At 31.6% G+C, this 15,627-nt stretch overlaps 1 protein-coding gene across 6 annotated transcripts in view; it reads right to left on the reverse strand.

Annotated features, from left to right (window-relative positions):
* Csmd3 (CUB and Sushi multiple domains 3) overlaps nt 1-15,627 on the reverse strand; it is a 1,205,819-nt gene that overhangs the window by 873,971 nt on the left and 316,221 nt on the right. The window contains exon 1 of one of the 6 annotated variants that reach the window (XM_074069090.1): nt 6,632-6,721. The exons of the other annotated variants lie outside the window; for them this stretch is intronic. The gene's annotated coding sequence lies outside the window, so the exon portion shown is untranslated. Of the gene's footprint in view, nt 1-6,631; nt 6,722-15,627 lie in introns of those variants that run through there. 6 annotated transcript variants of the gene reach the window in all.

Raw genomic sequence — 15,627 nt, forward strand, 5'->3', positions numbered from 1 at the left:
ATGAAGAGAAACAGAGAAGAAAAATGACAGACTTTTCTTCTGAGGCCTTTAAATGTGCCAGGGGCAAAAAATAGAAAAACACTTGAAAAATCACCCCCTATGCAAAATACACATTTACAGGTGAAAAATATATTGATGCATATATTTGAAAATGTATGAATTATGTCTATGATTGAAAAGATAAGTCAGGCATGGTGGCATGCACCTGTAACCCCAACACTTGAGAGGCTGAGGCAGGATGATTCTGAGTTCAAGCCCACCCTGGGCTACATAGGTCTCAAAAAAAAGAATAAAAATAAGATGATATACTACATCAATATTACATAATTTATATTAAAAGAATAGAAGACAAAACAGTAATCATTTTAGTGGAATTAATATACAATTTCAATGAGAAAGAATAACATTCAGAACAGATTTTCCAGGAAATAACATAGATTAGCTGAAGAATAAAAAAGGAAGACAAGCAGGAAGGGGTAGAATGATTGGATGAGCCATGCCACTCTCTTTTTTGTATTGCTGTTTGTATTATTGTTGCCGGTTTTTTAATGAGTTTTAGTAAATTTAAATAGAAGATGACTGTTTATCTTGTAGGCTTCTGTTCTTTCCACACCTGAACTTCACATGTTCTCCTTCCTCTGAATGAGAAAACTCTCTCTTACCATCAGCATAAACAAATCCCCTATTTCCCTTTACTTCCTAAATAACTCTTCCCATATTTCTTTTTTGCCAACTACGAAACCTATAACTTTTGCTTCCAGCATGATTTCAGTTACTGTTTCCCTTGAGAATCCATTTCTCACTTGTCCAGGCCAGGTGACAATTTCCCCTTGGGTGTTTGCGTGGCACTGTAGCACTACTATATAGTAATATCTTGTTTGTCCATCTTCTCAGAACTCTATGGACTCTTTGGGAGCTGGACTGTGTTTTATCTCTATTCCCTTTTTACTCTGAGAGTAACTTGTTTCTGGGAGATGCTTAAAAGTCATTTATGGAATGAAGAAAGAGTCACACATTAGGAACCAGAGTTAGAAAATCATGTCAATAATTACCTGTAATATTCTCTTGGATATCTCAAAAGAATTTTAAACTTCACATTAACAAAATAAGGGCATGATTTTCTACCTTTTCACCTCCTTTTATTTTGTATTAGCATATATTAATTGTTCAAAGGGGTTTCATTTGGATATTTCCACACTCTCATATTATATATATAATATATATATAACATATGCTTTGATCATACTCTCTCCCTCATCCACTCTTTCTAGCTCTTGCCCCTTTTCCTATGTATAGATTTATTCAGTTAAGCATTCATGTATTTAATATTTAATTTAATTTAATTTTTATTTATTTTTTTATTATTCATATGTGCATACAATGCTTGGGTCATTTCTCCCCCCTGCCCCCACCCCCTCCCTTACCACCCACTCCGCCCCCTCCCTCTCCCCCCCACCCCCTTGATACCCGGCAGAAACTATTTTGCCCTTATCTCTAATTTTGTTGAGAAGAGAGTATAAGCATTAATACATGAGTGCTGTGCTATGTTTGAAGATCTTAAACCACTACCACAAATACATACCCTTTGCTCAAATAAGAATCCTCTATATTTTCTACTTTCCATCATCCCATTTCCCCACACCTAATTCATCAGCAAGTTGTGCTCATTTTATCTCCAATAATCCTGAATAAGTCAACTTCTCCACATCACCAGGTTGACTCCGTTGATCCATGTTATCATTGTATTGTATTTTATTGCAGAATTCTCCTCCTAATTTGTGTCTTTACTTAAATTCTAACTCCTTATACCCATGCAGCAGAGTAACTTAAGTTCTAAAACTGTCACCAAAAACATATTATCCTCCTATTACACTCAAGACAATTTTGATTTCATTTAATTTGACATCTTAATTGTTTCCTATAAGTCTCTGCCTGACCTGGCACCCCAGTTATTCTTCCCTATGTTCCTACTAGCTTCAACCAAACCAGTGAGGTCTTCTTTAATCTTCTTTAATGTTTTCAAATGCTGTAATTTATTTCCACCAATAAGTCACTTCCTTTGCTTTTCTTTGTCCACTGCCCTGCTCATTGGAAATAATCATCTTTTAGAACTCAGTTTAAATATCACCCACTAAGTGAGGTCTATTCTGGTCAGTTTACCTGAAGTGGATCTCCATTATTTTTAATTTCAGCTCCTTGTTTCTTTGATGAAACAAGTTTCTTTCTACACAATTCATAAATTTTGTAATTATATGTTGTTGTTCCTTCTGTGCTTTCCTTTGAAGGTAGGAACTGAGCAAGTTGAATTTCCTAATTCATAGAAAATTCTTGACATATAATTGAGACTAAATTTTTTCTGAATGAGTGAATGAGTACATGAAGCTAGAAAGAAAAAAAGGTAGAAACAAAGGTAGGGAGACAAGGAGTTATATATAATTTTTTTTTTGGTGTTTGCCTATTAAAAATACATGAGATCTGTTTTTACTTTTGTCTCAATAATATCGAAGGACTGGCTCTCACTGTACAACAGATTTTACATTTCAAAAATAAAAAGTAAAACTTGGATGTAGGATTTTTGCTCTATTATTCAATGACTAAATAATATTAAAAATTTTTAAATACTATACTATTTAAATCATAACAAATAAAATTTATTAAAATTATATGAAAAAAGAATTATATTCTTTTATTAAATCATTAATAACTCAGAATTGATTTAAATTGTACTTCAAAAATATATAAAAAGTGGGATGAGGAAGAGGTCAAAAGGGTGAAATGGGGATTATCCAATCAATGTAGAATATAAGCTTATTCAGAACTGTCACAATGAATCTCCCCTATATAATAAACATGTCCTTAAAGATGTTAATGTTTAAGACTCAAAGGAAATAGGTAATCCATACTCAGTGGATTCCTTATTCAAACTGTGAATATATTTTAATTCATGAAGCAATTTTAATAACTTTATAATTTCAAGAGAAATTACAAAATATTGCTTTTATTTTCTATCATTTTCAAATTAGTACATGGCTACAGATGAAATGTTTAAAATTTGTGTGTGGTGCTAAGTGATTCCTGAGGTAAGAAAACGACCATAAACAAAATGGCATACATTTTTGTCAAACTGAGTAATATCATACTTTATTAAATCTCAAAATGCATTGCTGCTCAAAATATTCAGTTTGCTTTTTAAATAGATTTGAAAAAGTTAGTGATCTGGTATGAGACTGTTTTCAATTTGGAAGTAATCAGTAGAGTTTTTATATTTTCTCAGCCATGATAATGGCATATATGAACTGTTGAATATAGAAATCATATTAAAACACATAGTGAAGACTGAATTTTCACATGCACAGAGTTCAACATATATTTTTATATTTGTCTTTGGCATAAACTTGAGCAACAGAAATTTAGTGACTATCACTCAATAGGTTTGAAATGTCTCTTCTCAAAATGTATTTTGAGCCTATGAGAGTAAAAATGTTTCCCTCAGGAAGCACCAATGTAGGTGTACAGTTAGAATGTATGAAGAGGATAGCTTAGGACATTTTTTCTGGGTCTTGGGGATACATGCTCTATTTTTCTTCAGATGCTCAAAGATAAGTAAAACACCCAGTCAGAAATGTAGAAGTCGCTTATATGCTCCAACTGACAAGTGTTAAGGATGAAAAAGGATGTCTGGCCAACCTTAGTAACATGACAGTAGAGAGAGACTTGTGATGAAATTCCCATTCATTCAACAAATATATATTGGTGACCTGTTACCACCAAGCACTGTATTAGGTATTAAGGATAGAAATATAAATGAAGTGTCATGCTCTCGAGAAATTCCATGTACAGGAGGAAATGATAATTTGCATGTAAAAGTAGAGAATAATATGGATATAACAAAGTGGGACAGCCAACCCAAATGGACTTCATGAAGAAGTGTACTCATTATGGAATAATAAAATATGACTATAAAATTAGCCAAGTTGAAGAAGGGAAGAGAGAATGGAGTACAAAGAAAAAACAGAAAAGGAAGTTGAAACAAAGATCTTAGTGGAGAAGTCCAACCCTAAGGTAGAAATAAGGATGTCGTGTTGATCATGATTTTCAGGAGAAATGTTTCAGGAGTGACAAGATGGAACATGGAATCTGGTAGTAGGCCATGAGTTCACTCTGACAGGGGTAGGAAGAAATTTTATACAGCACCTTTAGCTTATACGTGGTTAGAAAATCTAACTTATTAATACGTATATAATACAATTTATATATTATAATATTATCATGCTGAAATTACTGATACTCATGAGTATCAGTAATGGTAAGACATGGTAAGACAGAATCGATAGTAGTTTACATTTATTGAACTCTTCATGGCAGACATTGTATTAAATACTTTCTATTCAATATAATTGTATTTCCACAAGAGACGTGAGCTGTGAAATAGGATTAAATTGCATAGAATAATGACAGATTAAAGAAACAACCAGGTAAGAGTAGTGAAGACTTTAGGTTCAATAGGATTTTGTAAAATAGAAGGATATGTTTTCCAAAGAATGATTGTATAAGAAGAATATATTCAGAAGAATATGCAGACAAAGTACCCATAAGACTGCATTGGAGAAGCTTTTACATTAACACTTTTAAAAAGCATGCTGAGTCAAAATAATCGAGTACATGCCTTTGTTTAAAAGTGAGAAATCTCTCTTATAGCCTTATAGGATTCCGTAATATATTATTGGAATGAAAAGAACACCACAGACAAAGGTAAGAAAAATTAAAGCAAAAATAAGGTTGATTACATCAACCTTAACAACTTTTTTGGTGGAAAAACATATGCAATAGCAAGAAAGACAAAATGAAGGATATAAGAAATTATTTGTTAATCATACCTTACCCGAGGTTAATATCCAGAATGTGTAAAATCTCTTACAACTTAACAAGAAAAAAATGAAATAACCCAAATAAGCAAAAGACCTGAATAGACATTTCTCCAAAAATTTTATGCAAATGGCCATATTAATAGGATGCTTAATATCACTAATCATCAGATAAATGCAAACCCAAAGCCTCATAAGATACCACCTTAAACCCATTAGGGTATTTACTATCAAACAACTGCAACAAAACAGAAAAAAACAAGCTTTGGTAGGACATGGAGAAGTTAGAACCAGTGGTTGTTGTTGGGATTGTAAAATGATGCAATTACTATGGAACAATGGTAAGTGGTATGGAGTTTCATCAAAAAAGTGAACAATAGAACAGCTATATGATACAGAAATCCCACATTGGGATATGTAACCCAAAAGAATTGAAAAGAAGTGTTTATAGAAGTATTTATATACCTGTGTTCATAACACCACTGTTCACAATAGCAAATATATGCAAACAACCCCAATTTGCAAAGACAGGTGAATAAGATTTATATGTAAAATGGGATACTATTAAGCCTTAAAAGAAAGGAAATCCTTCTTACATTACAAACTGACTTAATCCAGTCACTAATATTTATATGAACTATCTGAAGTAGTCAAATGCTTAGTTAGGAGAATGCTGGTTACAAAAGACTAAAAAGGTGGGTAAAGCAAAGTTGTGAGTACAGCTTCAGAGTTTTCAAAGTTCTGGGGTTTAATATACAAGAATGTGAGTATACTTAAAATTACTGGTTGTGCATTTAAATGTTGTTTAAGATAGTACATGCTTATTTTCTGAGATTTTTTTCCCCACAATTTACAAGACGTCAAGGATGCCAAAGTGGTAATACCAGTATTTACAGATTATAGATTGTGGTTATTTGAAGGGCTGACGTATTTATATATTAACATATATCAAAATACATTTTTTTACTCTGGGTTAAATTATAGACAAAATATTTCTTATTTTCTCTCTTCTACTTTATTTTTTATACCCTTTCTAATGTAATTTCAGCTCATAGAAGGAATGGGTCACATAGGTTTAAGCCTTTCTCATTATGATAATAAGATAAGTGCTTTATGTGGTGTTCTCTTGATAGTATGGTTTCCATTGATGGCAATGCTCATCCCATCACGAAGGATTCATGAAGTCAGTCTTGGACAGAGAAAATCAAAATTTAGTTTAAAAGGGCTAACAAAATATACATGATGATTTATGGGCTACACACTGAAAATGACAGCTGTTATCTTATTAAAGGGGTTCTATGTGTATATATGCATACACACAAAACTACCTATATACATACTGGTTTTATATATGTAGACACACAAATATATGAATTCCTTATAATTTTATAATACAATCTCAGTAAACCAAGTGGGCGATTTCCATAGCTTTCATATTTATATATGTATATACTCAGGTTGGATGCCAACTGTTTTGTATAAAACTTTTGGCAATGTATAAATGATTAATATATATATATGTAAAATTCATAGATCAAATTATATAATACATATATAGTAAACTATTTATAATTTTCATACTTGCTTTGTTATACATACACACAAATGAACAAAAACACAATTTCTGAGTTATTGAAAAAACAAAACAAATAGAGAAGGGAGTTATGAAAAACAACTGTTTTAGTTTAGTTGAACATAATAAAAATGTAGATAATTAAATGATTTTACTACTCAAACATACCCCTTGAACCTAGATGTTTACTTACCCTGAATTATTTTCTTGGTTTTTGATATCAATTAATATGTATTGTGTTTCTGCTGTCAAGTTGACTTTATACTGATGATAATCTTTAAAAATAAAAAGAAAATTTGAGTAAATAGTACTTCTCAATAGTCCATAATTTAATTGAGTTTAGGAAGAGTTGTAAAGCACAGTTGTATCTCTTCTTACATTTCTAGAGAGGATTAAGTAAGAGATGAAGAGTGACCTGAATTGAAGAGCAATTTTAATAGTGGGGGTGCTAGTGTTCACAGGTATGTGGAAAATTCAGCAATATGGATCATTTTATAGAGAATAATTAGTTTATAGAGAATAACTTTATTCTGTTTATTCAAGCAGAATTAGCTGAAAACTCAGCCATAAGTATAACTATTAGCCTATAAGTGGAAGGTGATTTTTTTTTTTACTGGAAGAAAGTGAAAGTGCACATACACAAAAAAAGCTAGCTAGTTAGCTAGCTAGATATTAGGGGAGACAGTCAATGGAGGTCATAATCTTAGCACGGCTTTTCTCTATGACAGGAAGTGTTAAGATCTACTTAGTAGCAGGAGATGTGGTTGAGAGTAACAGGAATGAGGGGAGCAATACAAATTCAGATAATGTTGCCAAGAATAATGGAAGTAGCAATCAGACTGCAAAGCTTAAAGAGCTTAAATGCATCAAATGCTTAGCTGCAAAAAGAAAATAAACTTCTACAGTATCCCCACAATGAAAGGTGTGACCTAGGATTCAAGTTTTAAAGAAATTGAAGTCTAAGAGGTTTTACTCAGCATCTTCAACAAATAGAGTTCCTAAATTCGGAATCTGAAAGTATGTTAATTTTTCTTATTTAGTTTCTTTCCAATGTAATAGCATAAATCCATTTTGTGCTGCTATAACAAAACACCTGACACTGAATAATTTATTGAGAATGAAACTTATATCTCCCAGTTCTGGAGGCTGGGAAGATCAAGATCATGGTGTTGGCATGTTGGTTATCTGTTGAGTGTCTGTTCCCTGTTTCTAAAATGGTATTAGTCTACTGCATTGTTGAATGGAAGGAAGGCAGATAGGTAAGTGGGACAAACTCCATTGAGTCTTTTTATAGGGACACCTAATAACATCCATGATACCAGAGCTATTGTAATTCAGTCACTTCCTAAAAGCAAAATTTCTCAATACAGTTGTACTGGAGATTAAGTTTCAACCTAAATTTGTAAGGGTCAAAACCATTCAAAGCAAGCAACCCTTCAAACGCTATTCATATTGTACTCAATTTGGTTTTGGAAATAAGGCCAAATTCTGTAGAAAGGTACAAATGAGTCTTAAGTAGGTCTCAAACTTTTCTCTTTCATATTCTTCAATATGAATAATTTTTCCCCACAACAAATCTTTTTAAAACTCCAAACACACATTGTACTTTTTGTCATTCCTGCTGTGTTTTTTCTTTTGAAAGTCATACTCATTTAGTTCTACCTAAACTAGCTCTTTGCAAAGGCCACACAATTTAGTATTCTTTTTGACCTCCAGTATTCCCCTAAACCTATAGTATTTATAGGATTATAAACTAGGGCTGAAAAGTACCCAGGCTAACTTGACATTTAAATTTCCTTTCATTGAACATATGTCTTAGAATGTTTTCTAATGGGTTGCAGGTTATTTGATGGTAACTTGTAAATAAAGCATGTAAATTTTTGCATCTTTAAGGAACAAAATGAAAATATTGCCTCCCATCTTGTAAATGTTTATAAATCATGTCATTTTAGCACAGTTGACACTTTTGCATTTTATATGAGGAATAAAGACCTCATCAAATCCTGCTATAAAGCATTGTATCTGACAATGTTAGTTTGGGGAAATTGTTATAAGCAGGAAAGTAATGATCTTTAATAATTTCTATAGTCTTTATTAAGATCTTCATATGAACTGAAAATTATAATTTCCCTAAATGGATATATTCTTTTTTGCACTACTCATAATAGAATTGCTGACTTTCTGTCTCAAAGATAATAAGAATGCAAACTGTTATAACTGAAGTTAACCAGATCCTAGCAGCACAGAAGAATTAAAAGTGTAAATGAGTAAATATGACAACAAATTAATTATAAGAACAATAATTGACAATTAATTACAATTTATATAAAACATGATTTAAATATAAAATCTACATATGAGAATAAAAGATTAGGTGCTCTAATCATAAAAATTTGATTAAGGAACGAATATAGTGTTTATATGTATTAAAATAAGACAGTACTACACTGAGTGAGAAAGCTAAAGTAGAATTTAAAACCATAAATGTTAATTTAAAACTTTTTATTATGGTAAAATTAACATCTAAAATTAAATTTTTGCCCTTGCATTTTTTTTGGTTTCTTTTTCATTGTTGTATTGAGGGGGTTAAATTATGGCATTTACAAAAGTTCTTACAATATACCAAATGCACCATATATCAATATAATTGAATTCCCCCCTTTGCTATTCCACTTTATACCTCCTTCCTCCATTTCTGGAATTGTTTCAACATATCTCATTTTCCATTTGCATACATGTGAACACAGTATTTGCACCACATTCATCTGACCACACCTTTTCTCTATTTTCTCTCCTCTCCCACTGGTACCAACCCCTCCCAGTCAGGACCTGTTCTGCCCTCCTGCTCTCTGAGTTTATAAAGAAAGAAAATGACATTTTTGTTTGTTTAAGATACTATAGATGGAATTTCCTGATGACATTTTCATGTATATATGTATTATAACCCAAATTGTTTCATCTCCTCTATTTTTCTTCTTTGTACCTTTTCACCTATAATAAAAAGTTTGGATTTTTATTCAGAAAATGGGCAGATTATCACTTTGTAAGTAATGCAAATCTATAATAATATTAAACTTATGACTTTTACTAGATATTTTTTAGAACCATTACAATTTTGTGTTGTCAATCACACAAGTTGGTACTGTGTGACAAACACTCTATGGGACCAAAAGTTGAAACACAAGCACAGTTGTATATTGTATATATAACATGTATTGTTCTGTAGCATGCATATTTTATGTCTCTTTTTTACTGACTACCTTAATTGCCTCAGTCTAGATTTCCAAAAGCAATTAGACCATACTAAGGATTAATCACTTGTCATTAAATAATTAGTAATTTATGTTGATCTCTGACCCTAAGTGTCTGCACTTTTGATAAATGCCATTATGTGCACAGTTTTGTGTACAAAGACTTTATGGCAGTGATGGCGGACATGTGAGAATATCGCACTGTTAAGGGGGAAATGATTATATGATATTTAGACTTCTATGATCTACCCACTCATTTTATTTACATTTGAAGTATCATTAAACAGAAAAAAGGTAAAGGATCCAGAATTTTTGAGACGTGTGTGTGTCTGTACGTGTGTGTACACATTATATGGTAATTGCCATTAATATCCAAGTCTGTATTTGTTACTTCCCCCATTTCCCAAAACAACATCTGACACATAATTGGTATTCAATATACTTGAAAAAATTGATGATGTTCACTTGAAATATAACCAATAAATAAATACTTTAAAGTTATCAGTATTTAAAATGCAATGTGACCACTTCTAGGAAGATGGAGTAGACACACTTTTTCTATTGTTCTTCTTAATTACAGCAAATAACACCAGACATTACATATCACATAAATATAAAAACAACCTGAAAGTTAGAGAGATGAAGACACTGGGAAGGGACCTTAGGATCTGAGGGATGACAAGATTATAAATACTCTAGGACTTTTATTCCTCATTTATGTAATCAAGATATCATACTCAGAGAAGCTAGCACCACTGGAATGGCAATGAGCCCAGACAACTAATGAATAAATAAATGAAAAAAAAAACAACTAAATAACTAACTAAATGAAGAAAATCCAGCTAAAGTAAAAGAGACTCCAGGCTATAGTCAAGAAAAGCTAAGTAGAGAACTGAGTTTTTTTACTCAATAAGGTGGTGAAAAGTGCCCCGACACTCAAAATGTCAGTGGAGTCCATTGAGAAGACTGGACTTCCACTGCCACCTGATTTTAGGAAAGTTCTGTTCCTCTTCTCAACTGGGTGGTGTCAGAAGAGAATGTGAAGAATTGGGTCTTTCATCACAGTCAACAGTATATAGGAACCCATTGTGTAAACTCCTTGTGATACTGAAGACTATAAGCCAGGGAGGAACAAGGCACTCCTACTTCTCCCAGCCACAAAGTTATCAATGGAGTTTGCTGAACGCTAAACTATGATCAACAGTTATGAGAAATTCCCATTATGGAATATCAATGAGGGCAAGTGAGGAAACTGAAGGTTGAACCCAACTCTCAACAATGAGTTTATGTACCACCCCAGGCAGACTTGTGGGAAAGGGAGCTACCTAATGCAAAAGATTCCAATAAGATCTAGAGTGTTCTAACATAATGTCCAAATTGTAAAGCTCTCAAATACTGCTTGCCATACAAAGAACTGGGAAGATATTAAATTAATGAAAAAACAAAATAAATGACAATATAGAAATTTTTAGAATTTTCAAATATTTTAAAACTGTTGTTATAAATGTGTTTTATCACCCAATATTATAAACCAGCTTAAGAAAAATTAAAAATAGAAATTCTTAAATAAATTGCAATGTTCAGAAAATTGAAGCTATAACAAAAAGACAAAGGGGAATTTAAGAACTGAAAAATGTAATAATAGAATATAAACCATCAAAAGATGGGTTTAACAGACTAATGACATGAATGAGGGAAGGACTGAGTGAACTGAAAAATACATAAATATAAATGACATAGTCTGGACAACACTGAAAACCTAGGCTGGGAAGGAAAAGGAACAGAATCTTGGGACCTGGGTGAGACTACAACAGATTATATAAGTTTTATATCTCACTTTAAAGTATTATAAGAATAGAAGAAAGATGACACTGAAAATATATTCAAAGAAATGGCTGAAAAACTCTGAAATTTGGCAAGTAACATAAATACAGATTCAAGTAGCAGAATGGTTAAGAAATAAAAATCAACACACAGATATATCAGAATCAAACTTACAAAAATTAAAAGTGAAGAAAAAAACTCTTGAAAGCAGCGAGAAAAAATACTTTACTTATAGATGGAAAGCAATTAGAATGATACAGATTTCTCATTAGAAGCTGTGAACTCAGAGGACTTATATATTTTGGAAATGATGAAAAAGAAACTATCACTAGAGTTCATGTAAGCAAAATGTTCTTTAAAAAGGTAGTAATTATGAAATTCTCACTTGAAGGAAAATTAAGAGTTTTGTTAACAACAGACCTAGTTTAAAAGAACACTCAAAGTAAATTACTTATACAGAAACAATAAGTTTTTAAATAAGAAAGAGAAGACTATGCATACACAAGAACTTCAAGATACTTTCTTTTTTTCCTTGAGTTTTCTATATTATATTTGACAATTGTAATAAAAAATATAATAGCGGTTCTTAAGATATTTACAACAATTATAAGTGCAAGAACATGAAAGTTCCTAAAATAAGGAAGGTTTCTGTACTTTACTTGAACAGATAAATGATAGTTTCAGTGGGCTGCAATAAGTACAGTAGACCCTAACTATCTTCAGAAATGTGGTTCCAAGGTGACTGCAGTTGAGGAAAAATGTGAATCCTCAGAATGCACAGAGTTGGACATTATATTGTGGATGATTATTTGTTTTTCTTACATTGCTAAAGAACTTCTTTCCCAGCTTCTGGCATGTGTTTTTTTTCAAATTATGTGGTTTAAAGGTAAATGATGCAATTGAAGGACATCATGTTAAATGAAGTAAGCCAGGCTCAAAATTTCAAAGGCCACATGATTTCTTTCATATGTTGGAGATAGTCTCAATACAAATGTAAGCAATATTATGAAAAGCAAGTTAAACTAAGGGAGAGAGAGTGTGAAAGAAGGAAGTTAAGAAGATGAATATGGTTGATGTACTTCCTATACAAAAAGAACATAGAATTTTTAAAACAGTTGAAAACACCATAAGAAAGAGACTAAGGTAGAAAGGAGAAAAATAGAGGGCATGATCCAATTTGAGCTATAATGAATGTATACATGGAAAAGTAATAAGAAAATTCTCTGCAGCGCTATCTTAAATAAACAAAAATACGTTTTTCTTTTTTTTTTCAAAAATGGGAACAGGAAGGTAAAACAGGTCTTGTGTGAGAGTTGGCATCATTAGAAGGGGAAATGGTATAAGAAAAGTGTGAAGGAGGCTGAATATAGTGGAAATACTATGTACTCAGGTATGAAAATGGAAAAATGAGACATGTTGAAACTATTCAAGGAAAGCGGGGCAAGGGGGGTAAAGGAGAATGATGGAGATGGTGATCCAACAATGATATATTTTAAGAACTTTTATAAATATCACAATGTATCCCCCGGTGCATCAATAATAAAAAATAAACAAATAAATAAAAGAAATGCCATCTTTATCAACATTTTCACTTTATAATTTAAATTAGCACATTAGACCTTTCCTTGCTTCTTGGCCACCATTTGGGAAGGCATATTTTCACAAAATTTATTAGGGGCAGGGAAATCCTCAGCAGATCATACACAGTTTCAGTGCAACTGACTATAATGTGGAACTGACTGAGAGCTTCTCTGCAAATGACTGAGATGCATGTTAAGGGCACACAGGAATTCAAAATTTTAGTTTGAAGATTTTTTGAATTTTTAAAAATTTATTTTTTAACCATATTTGGTCAAAACCACATACAACAAATCTACAAATAAGGTGGGCTTAATGCATATGTCATACAATACCAAGAGAATGCCATAAACAATAAGTTTAAACAAAACAAAAGGAAAGCAAGAAAAAGCAAACACAGAAAAATAACAAAAATAAAATGAATATAAATAAGAGTGCTATGACAGGAAATGTAAATGAGTAATACATGAAATGCAAGACTGTGTGCGCAGATTTAAAAGAAAGATGAAGAGTATGTTACTGATAGGTATCTCACTTCAAATATAACAAAATATGTATAGATAGCAAAGGATAAAAAAAAACCTACATAAGGAAAATTTTTATCAAAGGAAAACAATGCTAGTTATATTTCTATCAGATACAACAGATTTCAGAACAAAGAAAATTACCAGGAATAGTGAGATACATTATTTATAATGAGAAGGAGAAAATCCAGCAAGAAACAACACTATTCAAAAATACATATGAACTAAAAAAAAGTAGTACAAAGAAGTTTCTGGAAAGCAAAAGATGACAGAACTGACAAAAAAATAAACAAAATCAGAAATATAATTGGTGATTTTAATATTACTCCCGCACCAATTGTTTGAACAGCTAGAAAGAAAATTGTCAAGAATACAGATAACTGAGTAATATCATCAATCAACAAGATCAGGCATTTATTGAACGGTCTACCCAATAGCAAGGAGTATGATATGCATTTTCAAAGATGGATCATCCTCTAGTAACAGGACAAACCATAATGAATATAAAATAACTGAAATCATATTGAATATAATCTGTAAAAATAAAGAACCAAATTAGAATTCAGTAACAAAAAAATCTGATCACAGGAAAATCTTCACTACCTTAGAAACTAAACAACACAGTTCTAAGTATTACCAGAGTCAAAGAGAAAGCCTCAAGTGAAATAAAAAATACATTGTAATGAAGATACAGCAAAATAATGAATAAGAAAAAATGATGCATTAAATACATATAGTTAAAAAGAGATAGGTCTTAAATCAATAAATGCTCACATCAACAACCAAAGAAAAGTAAATCATACTCATTCAAATGAGGCAAAAGGAGGCAAGTAACAAATACAAATTAAGGAAACTGAAAAATAGAAAGTAAATGAAATAAAGATGACTGAAAAATCAATGACATTGAAGAAAAAAGACACAAAATAAAGCATTTATATAAGGAATGGGAAATTAAATATTACTACAAAGCCTATAACCATCAAAAGGAAAATAACTTTACAATCATTAATTTGACATCCTTGATAAAATTCACCAATCCCCATTTACTTAATGACACTCCACACAATATGAAGTAGGAGTATTATAAATAATTGTATAACAATTAAGAAATCAAAATTAAAATAACCAAAATAACACAAGAAAATACGTTTCTTTTTAAATTTCCTTTATTCATATATGCATACAATGATTGGGTCATTACTACCTCCTTCTTCCCACCCCTCCTTTTCCTCCCACGCCTTCCCTCTTGCTCCCACCCCCTCGCTTCCAAGCAGATGCTGTTTTGCTCTTATCTCTAATTTTGTTGAAGAGAGAGTATAAACATTATAGAGGAGGACCAGGGGTTTTTGCTAGTTGAGGTAAGGAGAGCTATATAGGGAGATTCCTAGTTTTGCTTCCTTGTACATATGTGTTACTTTCAAATTAATCCTTCTCGAAATAATCTTAAGAAAATACTTTTCTAGGTCCATATAAACTCATTGGAGAATTCTACCAGAAGTTTAAAGTCATTAAGACCAGTTGTACAAATACTCTTCCAGAAAATATAACAAGAGAGAAGAATTCAAAACACATTTTGTGATGTTAATATCCCTAGAAACCAAAACTAGAGAATGATCATGTGCCCAAAAAAAAGAAAAAGAAAGAACACTATTGATTAATATAACAATATAACTCATGAACATAGATGTAAAAATCATTTAAAAACATTAATCAATAAAGTCACATTTACATTTAAAAATATGAAAAACTGACCGGAGTATATTCCAGGCATGTAAGGTTAGTTGAATATTTGCATATCAATGAATGTAATCCACAATTTTAGCAGACAGAATGATTAAAAAAAATTACATCATTACAATTGTTATAGGAAAATAATTTGACTAAGTTCAGCACTCATTCCGGATAACAAAAATTCTCAGGAAAAGAGGAAAGGTGGTGAACTCTCTCAACATGATATAAGGGATATTTACAAATTTACAGATAACCTTATACTTTATGTTGAATATTTTCCC

The sequence above is a fragment of the Castor canadensis genome, chromosome 3, assembly GCF_047511655.1.
Source record: "Castor canadensis chromosome 3, mCasCan1.hap1v2, whole genome shotgun sequence".
NCBI classification, from domain to species: domain Eukaryota; kingdom Metazoa; phylum Chordata; class Mammalia; order Rodentia; family Castoridae; genus Castor; species Castor canadensis.